This window comes from Chiloscyllium punctatum, chromosome 7 (genome assembly GCF_047496795.1).
Source record: "Chiloscyllium punctatum isolate Juve2018m chromosome 7, sChiPun1.3, whole genome shotgun sequence".
Lineage (NCBI taxonomy): Eukaryota > Metazoa > Chordata > Chondrichthyes > Orectolobiformes > Hemiscylliidae > Chiloscyllium > Chiloscyllium punctatum.
In genome coordinates, this window is record NC_092745.1 from 64,658,813 (window position 1) to 64,669,980 (window position 11,168).

Sequence of the window (11,168 nt, forward strand, 5' to 3'; positions counted from 1 at the left end):
GCTGTGTACTCAGTGATGATTTGCGCAGTCTCAAATACAAGTTACCTGAATTGTTCTTTTCAAACTGAAGAAAAACACGACAGAAAATAATGTTCACAAAAGCCGATGGCAGCCAGGAAGTTAGTGGAGCACAGTGATGCAGTGAGGTCAGTTGGAAGCTAGACTGTACTCACATTGCCTATGTGGGAGCAACTAATCACAGCTAGATACTTCCTCTCAGGAAAAGAGGAAGGTGGGAGGGCAAGTAATCAGGGACAAAGTCATTGTGGGTCATGTTGGCATGTCTCCCAGTTACTGGGTACAAAGCAGCACTGGCAGAGGGCAGGGATGAGCCAAAGCTCTGCCTATCCTGTTAGCGATCACACGGGGGGTACATTTTAAATTTTAAAAGAAGAGAAGAAAATGATAACTTGGCTTACATTCTCATTCTGTATAACGTACCACATTTCTACACGAAACTAACTAACAGATCGCACCGAACATCAAATAAATTCTCAGATGAATGTTCATTAAATGCATCATTATTTGCATTAATAAATAATTCAGCATGAGTCACAGACCAAACAGGAAGAAATGGAATGCAAAACCAAGCCATTGTTCAAGAGAAACTTCAGAGATAGAATCCAATTGTGTTCATTTTATTAAAATTATAACTTTCTGCAAATGTGCAATTAGGTCTTTGGTCATGCTATTGCCAAATTTTCCTTCACTTTAGACAGTCAGTTTTTCCATTTCTGCTGTTTAATGGCATCTTGAGAGTACAAGATTATTAGGCTGGTGATTTCCTATCTCAGCAGGGGGATCTTCTGCAAAGAAAATAAGACGACACACAGTGAGCATGGCTCTCTATATAAAATTGGTAAAGTCTGCACTCTTTTCAGGGTTAAGGAACTTCAGTTTTATGAATAGAATGAGGTTGTTCATCTTAGCAGTGAGAAACTAAGAGGTCATTTGATCAAAATATTCAAAGTCATTCAAAGAAGTCTCGATAGAGTAGATTGGGAAAAACTTGGTCAATTGGTAGAAGGGTAAAGAGCTGAAGGACACTAATTTAAAGTGATTGGCAAAAGAAGCAAAGCCCACTTGAGAAAAAGCCAATCCATGCAGTGAGGGATTAGGTCTGCGAGTGTGGTTTAATTGAGGCATTCAATTGAGGCTTCAATTAAAAGAGAACTGAACTGTTACCTGATGCTTTGCCGGGCTAAGGGGAAAAGGCGAGCAATTGCTCTTATAGAGGTAAGGTATAAATAAAATCAGTTAAATGGTCATAATCTGTGCTTCAACCATTCTATAATTCTAAGAACGCCTTGATAGTGTTCATTTTCATATTGATTATACTATGTTTGCTTATGTTACCTTATTTCGGACAAGATTTCAAAAAAGAATTTCAAACAGGTAAAAACAAAAAAAAAATCCCCACAGTGAAATAACAAGTGATTTTTATATTAAAATTGTGCTTTGCTGTGTTTGTGTGGATACAAACGTTTTGGGCTGTGTGGTTTGCTGTCAAATACTCTCAGCACAAACAGAACACAGCCAGATGAAAAATACAATCGCTTCCAATTTGTTAGCCTTGGCCTCAAAGGTCATCCTCTGTTCAAGGCATGTCACCATTTGTATTTCTGACACTTGTCACCCTTTGGTTCTGATGGCATTTGCCATTTTAGCACTGGGAAATGCAACAACAGCATGCATTTACCTCACAAGGACCATGGCTTCATACTTTCCAGGCTGGATCCATAGTGGCTTCAATCTAGGGTCATGCAGTTCAACTGCAGAAGATTAAAAAGAGGTACTCTGCAAATTTACAATATATTTTTATCCAGTCATAGAGTCATATAGTATAGAAACAGACCCTTCAGTCCAAACAGTCCACGCTGAACATAATCCCAAATTAAACTAGTCCCACCTGCCTGCTCCTGGTTCATTTCCCTCCAAACCTTTCCCATTCATGTATCTATCCAAATCTCTTTTAAACATTGTAATTGTACCCGCATCCACCACTTCCTCAGGAAGCTCATTCCACACACGAACCACCCTCTGTGTAAAACATTTGCCTCTCACAGAGTCATAGAGATGTACAGCAGGGATACAGACCCTTAGGCCCAACTTGTCCATGCTGACCAGAGATCCTAAACAATTCCATTTACCAGCACTTGGCCCATATCCCTCTAAACCCTCCCTATTCATATACCATTCAGATGCCTTCTAAATATTGTAATGGTAATTGCCTCCACAACATCCTCTGGCAGCTCATTCCATACACATACCACCCTCTGTGTGAAAAAGTTGCCCCTTAGGTCTCTTTTATATCTTTCCCCTCTCACCCTAAACCTACATCCTCTAGTTCTGGATTCCCCCATTCCAGGGAAATACTTTGTCTATTTATCATATCCATGCCCCTCATGATTTTATAGACCTCTATAAGGTCACCCCTCAGCCTCCGACGCTCCAGCGAAAACAGCCCCAACCTATTCAGCCTCTCCCTGTAGCTCAAATCCTCCAACGTTGGCAACATCCTTGTAAATCCTGTCTGAACCTCTTCAAGTTTCACAACATCCTTCCGATAGGAAGGAGACCAGAATTGCACGCAATATTCCAAAAGTGGCCTGACCAATGTCCTGTACAGCTGCAACATAACCTCCCAACTCCTATATTCAGCACTCTGATCAATAAAGAAAAGCATACCAAGCAACTTCTTCACTACCCTATCTACCTGAGACTTTACTTTCAAGGAACTATGAACCTACACTTCAAGGTCTCTTTGTTCAACAGCACTCCCCAAGGACCTTACCATTAAGTATAAATCCTGCTCTGATTTGCTCTCATGCCTTTTTAAAATCTCTCTCCTCTCACCTTAAAAATATGCGCACTAGTCTTGAAATCCCCCATTCTAGGAAAAAAGACAACTACCATTCACTCTATTTATAAGTTAGCCAACATTTCTTTTCATCCAACCCATCCCTTACCTGTGTGTTCGCAAGAACATTTGTTGTTGTCCAAGGATGGAAAATGAACGATGATTTCTAGCTCACTTTTTCCTCAGTCATTATTTCTGAGTAGTGAGAGGTTTCAGTGCTCATTGTTTTCTGGAATTCCAATATGCTTTGAGTTGTGAAAAGGTGCCTTGAAAAGATCATGGAAGGACATAACATTCAAATACCGCTGAATGAAAATGTGATCATTCCCCCTTCTAACAACCAGACCCCATGAAGTCAGATGTGCTTCAAACCACCTCTAGCATCACTCTTAGGGCTGCAGTTTAAGGACCATGCAATTGCAATCCATGACAAAACAGACATCTTTCACTCCCCATCCTCCCTTACAGAAATTGGCAACTCTGCCTGGTAGAAGAGAGCTCTTTTTTTCCCCTGACTCTGTTCACTTGCTTGTCAAACATACACAGCTTAGTTACTTCCAGTTTCACAAGCACCAGTTATCAGGAAGCAAACAGATTCCCTCCTCTTACACAATCAACACTTATTAATTCATTCATTTGTTGCCCAGTTAGGTTCAAACAAATTGATTTCTTTTCAGTGTGTACCAATGACATGATCGCGAAACTGGGCAAATTTTGTTCTATGGACAGCACGCGGAAATGGGTATTTGACACCATCGGAAAATGGAGACGTTGACAAAGGGATCCCTGTGCCAGCTGCCTCCCTATCCTCTGCAGTGCCCCTGTTCACCGAGAGAAACAGAACTCTGGGACCTAGTTGCTGTGTGCACTGCATAGTTTGGCCCTGTATGGGTGCTTTTAAAGAAACTATTGGATGGATCTCAACTACGTACGATTGGTGAGAGACTGTCGGACACTTTACGCTGAAATCAACAAAAATAAAGTAAATTGAGGGATATGGAAACCGGGCCCCTAACTGGCAATCACCCATTTCACAGTAATCAGAGAAAAGCAAGACGTGTAGCAATATGTTTAAATCGTATATATAGTCGAGATTTTTACATGTACACAAACGGCCATCATGTAACACACAATGGCATATACAGTATCAAACTAGCAGTAAAAAAAATGATTTTAGCCCAGCAGCTAAAGATTACAGCAATTATATAATCACAAAATTTTCCATTACAGTCTAATTGACCTCATACAATTATTTCAGGTATCAGTACAGTTGTTGCAATTCACTAAAATGCAGGGAGACAAAGGGACACATTACATCATACGGGGGGCAATGTAAATTGATGTTTTTGAAAGTGTAAACCTCAATTTGAAGAACGGCTTTGATTGCCTTTTAACTGTAATCTTGATTTTCCTGCCAGATTGTAGCTGAGCTCTGTGAAAACATTCCACAGCCTCGGCAATTAACATTTTACTGTACATTACTGTGTTAACTTCACAGTGCTGTAAGTGAAAGCAGATTGAATCTGCAGATGTGCAACAAGGTCATTGCCGAAGTAAGCTGCCCCGGCTGCAGGCCTGTTGTCACAAAATGATTAATCAGAGCGAGCCTTGATACAGGACTCATTGCCGCCCTGAAAATGGTCAGGTTCAAGTTCACTTACTGTCCAATTCCTCATTAACTTTGCCCAAATGGTGCTGTTCCCCATCCCTGCCCAGTTAAAAAATCGAGCTACTTTCTCCCCTTTCCCCACCCCTTTACAAAGGGCAGGTTCCTTTGATTGAAAAGAAGTTCCTTTTTGAACATATGACTCAAACGGAGTATGTTGCAAGCAATGAAATGATCACAGAAACCTAGGGTTTGTGAGTAATACAAAAGCTGAGCGTGTACTGGCAAAGTTAGAAGAGTTTCAAAGAGCAACCAGGGCGTCACATCTCTGACATGCATGTGTATTCTCTGTATCGCAGTTTCAGATCGTTTGTTCACCTTTTACCTGACATTCTGTCCCCTAACAGTTTCATAATAGAAAGTCAAACGTCTCCCGCAACCATCTTGTAACTGTGTAGCAGTGTGCTTGGAATAAAAACTAGACTAGCAGTAACCCACTAAGAAATCTGTGGCTCAAAGCTTGTACTGTGCTAGTTGCTCTTCCGGCCCAGCTGAGAAATGCTTTGAAGATTATAGCTGTTTCCTGTGTGAGGTACTGTTCCCCACCCGCCCCCTAACGACCATTTCCCATTGATACCCACAGAAGCCTACCTTCTTAACCACTGCTTTAACGGTTTCTCACCACTTCCACTCTTGCACTATCTGCAGACACTGAGGTGTTTATTTTGGTGGGTGCTTCTGATGATGGCCAGGTGACACGCTGGGGCTAGAGAAGATTGGTAAGGACGAGGGAAAGAAAGAAATGGTAGCTGTGCGTGATGAATCTTTTCTGGCTGTGTCTCACCTAAAGTAACATCAAGCAGATTAAAAGAAAAAAAAATGTCAATCATTCCATCTTGAGGGGCTGACAGAATTTTCTTTTTTTTCTACACTTCTATTTTGTGAGGGAGTTTTGTTACTTGATCTCCATTTCAACAATAAAGACTTTAGGTTCAGTGTTAAATCACTGATTTTCTTATGTCTGTGGCACTTATAAATACATTTTGCCTATGTTGTTAGATGTACATTATTCGACCAATTCCCATCCAATTTCAAGACTCGATATTCAATCTTACTTTCCCTCAGTAGAGAAAGTTTCATCACCTTCTGGCTGCAAGGTGAGGTCAGCCTCTTAGCAGAACAGAACACTTAATGTGAGGGACTGGGAGGAACAGAGTAAAAGAGGGGAAAAACAAAATATGCAAGGAACAGTTACCACACCCACCTGCAACTCAACAAACCCATATTCCCGTGACCAATTACACTGTTATAGAGACATCTGCACCCCAGATGTCCCTTCCAGCTAGTGCAGAAAGCAAGGGCACCTCAAGGTAGTTCAAGAAGTAGGGGAAAAAAGACAATCGACGGGAGGTGGTATAGTACTGCATTTTCTTTGCATGCATTTGATGCTCAGAATGCAAGTAAACAGTAACGTAACAAAAATTGTAATAGAGTGCAAGCCCAGATGAACCTGTTTATTTGTGCATCTTTGTAAAAAGGTTAACACCACAATATTTAGAAGCCAGTGTTGCTCATGGTATTGGTACAGAGTAAATCGTTAAATGGAAACATTTTTCGTCATCATTCTTGTTGTTTTAAAGGTAATCTTATTTTTATAATAGTCATTTCCAAATTCTTCAATCCTCTGATATTTTTCTATAATTCTACAATTGTAAAAATGCATCAATGCGAGTCATTGTATGATGCATTGTTCAAATTTTTTCGATTATAAAATATATTTGAACTGGCAAATACTCAAAATGTGGTTCCACAGGATGCACTGGAAATGCAAACACCACTCGTTTTCGAAACCATTAAAATACTCTGAATTTTGTTTCAGGTATCTCATTCATCAACATTTCATTCCATTTATATTTCAGACTACTGCATTGCAATGTTGATTTTAAAAAAATATCAGGAACTTGTTGCACATTTTAAGAGTAAATTGTTAGAAGCACTTTCTTCTCATCAACTAGTACTGATAAAGTAGTTCCTATACAATTGTATGATTTTGAACAGTATTCAAAGAGCAGGCATTTTCTTTAAAAACAAGTTCAGAAACTGTCGGGAATAACATCATTTTGTTTTTTTTCAACAATTCCTCCAAAAAAAAAGAATCATTCTTGTTTGAACGATGAATGCTGATGACACTGTTGGCGGGAACAGGCATGGAGGAGTTAATCATGGCTGACAGGATGAGTGAGCAGAATTAGTATGCTTCAGTGATCACGTCATTTCAACAGTGTACAATAATTCAGCTCCATTGCTCGGTCCAGTGGCTCCAAGGCTGCTCTCATGTCGTCATATTCATTCAGTCTTAAAACAGAAATATTTTACGCGCAAAAACACAAGGAGGTCAATGAAAATGGGATACATTTAAGTGTGTGGGGGGGGGGGGGGGTGCGGGGCATTGCTTTTCATAACAGTGGTGTTGGCTAGCTTTTGCACAACTGCTAAATGAAACTGCTGAATATTGACCCCATAACCAAGGCGTCTTCCTCGTTCTGAGCGCATAACTATGCTGGAATCCCAGAATATCTGTTCAGTTACACCATGGAATTCTTGGCCACAGAGAGCAGTTGAAGCAAAAATATTTAATGGTTTCAAGAAGGAGATAGATATAATTCTTCGGGCTAATGGGATCAATGAGTATGGGGAGAAATTAGGAAAGGGGACTGAACTGGATGATCAGCCATGATCATACTAATAAGCAGAGCAGCTCAAGGGAAGAATGGCATATTCTCTATTCTGCCTCTATTTTCAATGTTTCCATGATTCAATAACAAAAAGAACACCAGTTTATGAAAAATATAAGCTGACATAGAGACAATGTTTTCAGCTTCACAGCTCGGACACTTTCTTTTCAAAACTGGAAATGCTGGAGTTTGAGGAGATATAGTCCTCACCAGCAACCTGACAGAAAGCTTGCTTGAGTCATAGAGTCACACAGCATGGAAACAGACTCTTCAGTCCATACTGACCAGGTTTCCTAAACTGACTAGTTCTGTTTGCCTGTGTTCGGCCATATCCCCCTAAACCTGTCCTATTTGTGTATCTGTATCCAAATGTCTTTTAAATGTTGTAATTGTACCTGTCTCTACCACTTCCTCTGACAGTTCATTCCATACACGCACCACCCTCTATGTGAAAAATGCCCATCCAATCCATTTTAAATCTTTCTCCTCTCAGGTTAAACCTCTGCCCTCTAGTTTTGAATTTCTCTACCCTTGAGAAATAAAAATTAAAAATAAAAACCCTCATGATTTTATAAATCCCTTTAAGGTCACCCCTCAACCTCCAATGCCCCAGGCAAAATAGTCCCAGCCTACTCAGCCTCTCCTTATAAGTCAAACCTTCCAGCCCCCATCTCTGGAGTTGCCCAGGTCTACATGATGACTATGTATGTGTGGCAATAGCACTGCATCTTGGGAGCTTGTATTTTGTGAGTTGTGGGATTTAAAGGGGTAGCACTCTAAATGGGTCCAACCACCCTGAAAGGTCTTCCAAGGAAGGATGTCTGAAGGGTTTTCATGAGGGACCATTGGGTTTTCCAACGACAAGACCGGAGGAAGGTGTAGCGGTGAATTTAGGCAGTGGGATGTCAGGTGGGGGGCATTATTTGTAATTCTAGCAAAGCGAAAGGTGAAGCATACAGTGGTAAGTGGCTTATAACACAGTCAGTGCCAACTCAATGAGCTTGTATATGGCAATTAAATATCACAGTGGTTTCAATGGCCTTAACCAATTGGCAAGTTAGGAAGAGCCAGCCATGTCATCTGCAAATACACAGTATGTCTGCAACTTGCAAGTGCCTTTCTTCTCACCATTTTGAATTGCTTCAAGAGCTTAGCATCAAGTTCTGTGCAGATATGTGAGTCCCTTAATGCTGCTTGGTTTGCTCCTGTAAGGATTGCTTCATTCATCAAGTCAACTTGCTTCTCTTTCATCCCATCATCCCATTCTGCATTACTTGCCAGCTTGCCAGCTAACTAGGTCACAAAACCTAGATTACAAAATCTTCATGTCTCTCCTCCAGAAAATGACATCTGATCTCTGCTGTGCAGCAACCCATTCGAAACCTCGTCCTTTTTCCTGCCTGTGGAAGAGACAGTAGCTGGCTCCTCTGCATCCACTCCTTGTCAGCACATCGAATCAAAGCTGTCACTCATTCTCTTCAGCTCAGTCATTGGTCCAGAGACATCTACCCAATCAGAACAAGAGACAGACTGTGAGGGAATTGAACAGGGTAGAATGCAAAACATCAACGCAAATGTAAGAAGGAAGCTGACTGAAAGGATGGAAAACACTTCCCCTGACTGAAGCAGGGGAGTGGGGGGTGAGAAGCAGGGGCAGATATCATGGCTGCTACCTTTGAAAGGATGTTTCTACTGTGTGAAACTCTGCATTATACGCCAGGTTCAACTTGATGATATCACCTCCCTGGTAGATGGCTTTGCGCCACTGCCAACTTTGCATCATGTGACTGATCCAAGCAGATCTGTGGCTAAGTCTGTGAGATAAGAGAACTTTCTTCTTCCTATGTTCACAGCCTGGGCACTAGTTTGGGAAGAGCTGGCTCTTTCAGTCCACAGGAAACAACGATAGGTTGACAGTCATGCATTTTCCAGTCTGTGAGCTTCTTATTATCATTAGGTGGGTTGGTATCTCCTGGATGCAGTGCCTGCAAATAACACCATTGAAGAAATGTCACTTAAGAGGCTGCCACCTTTCAGGCAAGGACTATGCATGCCTACCATCCATCACTTCTACAGATGAGTGCCCTTGGCAGAATGCCAGGCTGAATTTGGAGCAAAAGAGAGAGGAGGTGGAAATTTCCCATGTTCCACAGAATGTTTGTCGATGGAGATTCATAGATCTGGTCCACCATGGCTCGTACAGTCTTTTTTCTCCTGTTCACCTGACTAATTACGTGGCCAAGTGGGTAGGCATTTTCTCAGGGCAGCACGTGGCTAGAGAACTGGAAACATGTGGCACTGCTCAGACCTTGCGGTGCTCAGGCCAATGGTACTGTATTAAAAGCCCAGCAATCCACACAGCCACAGGAGGCCACTCCATCAGCCTGGACTCAATTAGCAATCCGGGAGCAGTGCTGTGTCGGATTGAAGACAGCTCTCCAGAGTGTGAAAAGAAGGTCAGTCATCCTCTGCCTTCCGGGAGACACGGCACTGCCATCTTCTCTCTGGTACCTCCCACTCACAGGGCCAGCAACCAACCTAACTCTGCCACTGCACAGACCAAGGCCCATTCATTACATCTCTTACTATTCATAATGCTTTACGTCTATTCAATGGCTCTTGATCATCTCATTCCTCCAAATGACTAACCCTTCCTGCTCTCTACACTTCCTATTCACTCACTCAGGACATCTCCCCACCTCTCCTGCTCATGCATCACCACTAACTAACTGCCCTTCCATCTGCTTCCAGAATACTGAATATTTCATCACATTGTAGGAAACATTGGCACATAATGAGGCCAAGAAGTGGGCATCAGATTCCTCAAAATGAGAAGAAATTTCTAGATTTGGCCAGGGGAGAGCACAACTGCTCATGTGGGAATGAGAAGACTTCAATGAGTAACAAACCCAATACGCTTCATTTTATTTGACTGCACTGCTCCCCCATCACCGTCAGTGCTGACTGATTCATAGTCTGCACAAGCCTTCATCCATATCTTATCTAATGGAGGCACTAGTGGCATGCAGTCACCACCACAAATAGACCAACACTGTTGAGCCTCATTTTCTCCTCCACCTCTGAGGAGGAAGCCAGTGAACCCTCAGGGGATACATTGACAAGATGTTCACCTGCACCTTTCCTCCAGTTCAGTGACTTCCACACTGGGGGCACTCTTTCTAGATTAGACAGTAAGACCTGATTGACGCACGCAGCAATATATTGACCTAACTTTGGAATTTAAATTGGCTGGAAAATGCTGTTTGTTTATTTTCCAGGATCTACTACTTCACTGCCTCTGAAGAAATCTTTAACAAATATTTTCCAAATTATTTCACTGGGTTTCAGCAATGCTCATCTGTTTCCATGCTTCCTTCTCTCCCTGCAAAGTCTAATCATTTGCTGAGTGATGAATGTCAACGGAGATCAACTGTTAAATATTTTTACACAATATAAATCATGTAATTGTAAAATGACAAAGAACCAACAACTAAGTCATTATGAACACAATCATAATTTAAGTTAAAGTGGGTCTATGATTTGCTAGCAGTTCATTTTTGTGCCTGCTTAATTAAAGCATGCACAGATGGATGGGGGTGGCTCAGTAGTTAGCACTGCTACCTCACAGCACCAGGGACCTAGGTGCGATTCCAGCCTCGGGTGACATTCTGTGTGAGGAGTTTGCACATTCTCCCTGTTTCTGTGGGGGTTTCCTCCCACAATCCAAAGATATACAGGTTAGGTGGATTGGCTGTGCTAAATTGCCTGTAGTACCGAGATGGATTATCCATGGGAAATGCAGGATGGGACGCTCTTCAGTGGGTTGATGTGGATTTGATGGGCTGAATGGCCTGCTTCCACTCTGTATGGGTTCTATAAAATAATCCATGTTGTTTTATCACAACCCCCCCCAGCATTTATAACCATATTAACGAAACAAATCAGAGAAATCTGCTAATCTTTGACA

At 41.8% G+C, this 11,168-nt stretch overlaps 1 long non-coding RNA gene across 4 annotated transcripts; it reads right to left on the bottom strand.

Annotated features, from left to right (window-relative positions):
* Positions 1-617: 617 nt before the first annotated feature.
* Positions 618-5,678, bottom strand: LOC140479746 (uncharacterized). 4 transcript variants are annotated; one of them, XR_011961109.1, is made up of 5 exons: positions 5,610-5,678; positions 5,118-5,310; positions 2,970-3,126; positions 1,700-1,772; positions 618-806 (listed from the first exon to the last, which is right to left on the bottom strand). It is a non-coding gene; the product is annotated as an uncharacterized lncRNA (long non-coding RNA). The 4 variants fall into 4 exon arrangements; XR_011961111.1 differs by having other exon boundaries at positions 1,700-1,797; XR_011961110.1 differs by lacking the exons at positions 5,118-5,310; positions 5,610-5,678 and adding an exon at positions 4,852-5,010.
* Between the last annotated feature and the right edge of the window lie 5,490 nt (positions 5,679-11,168).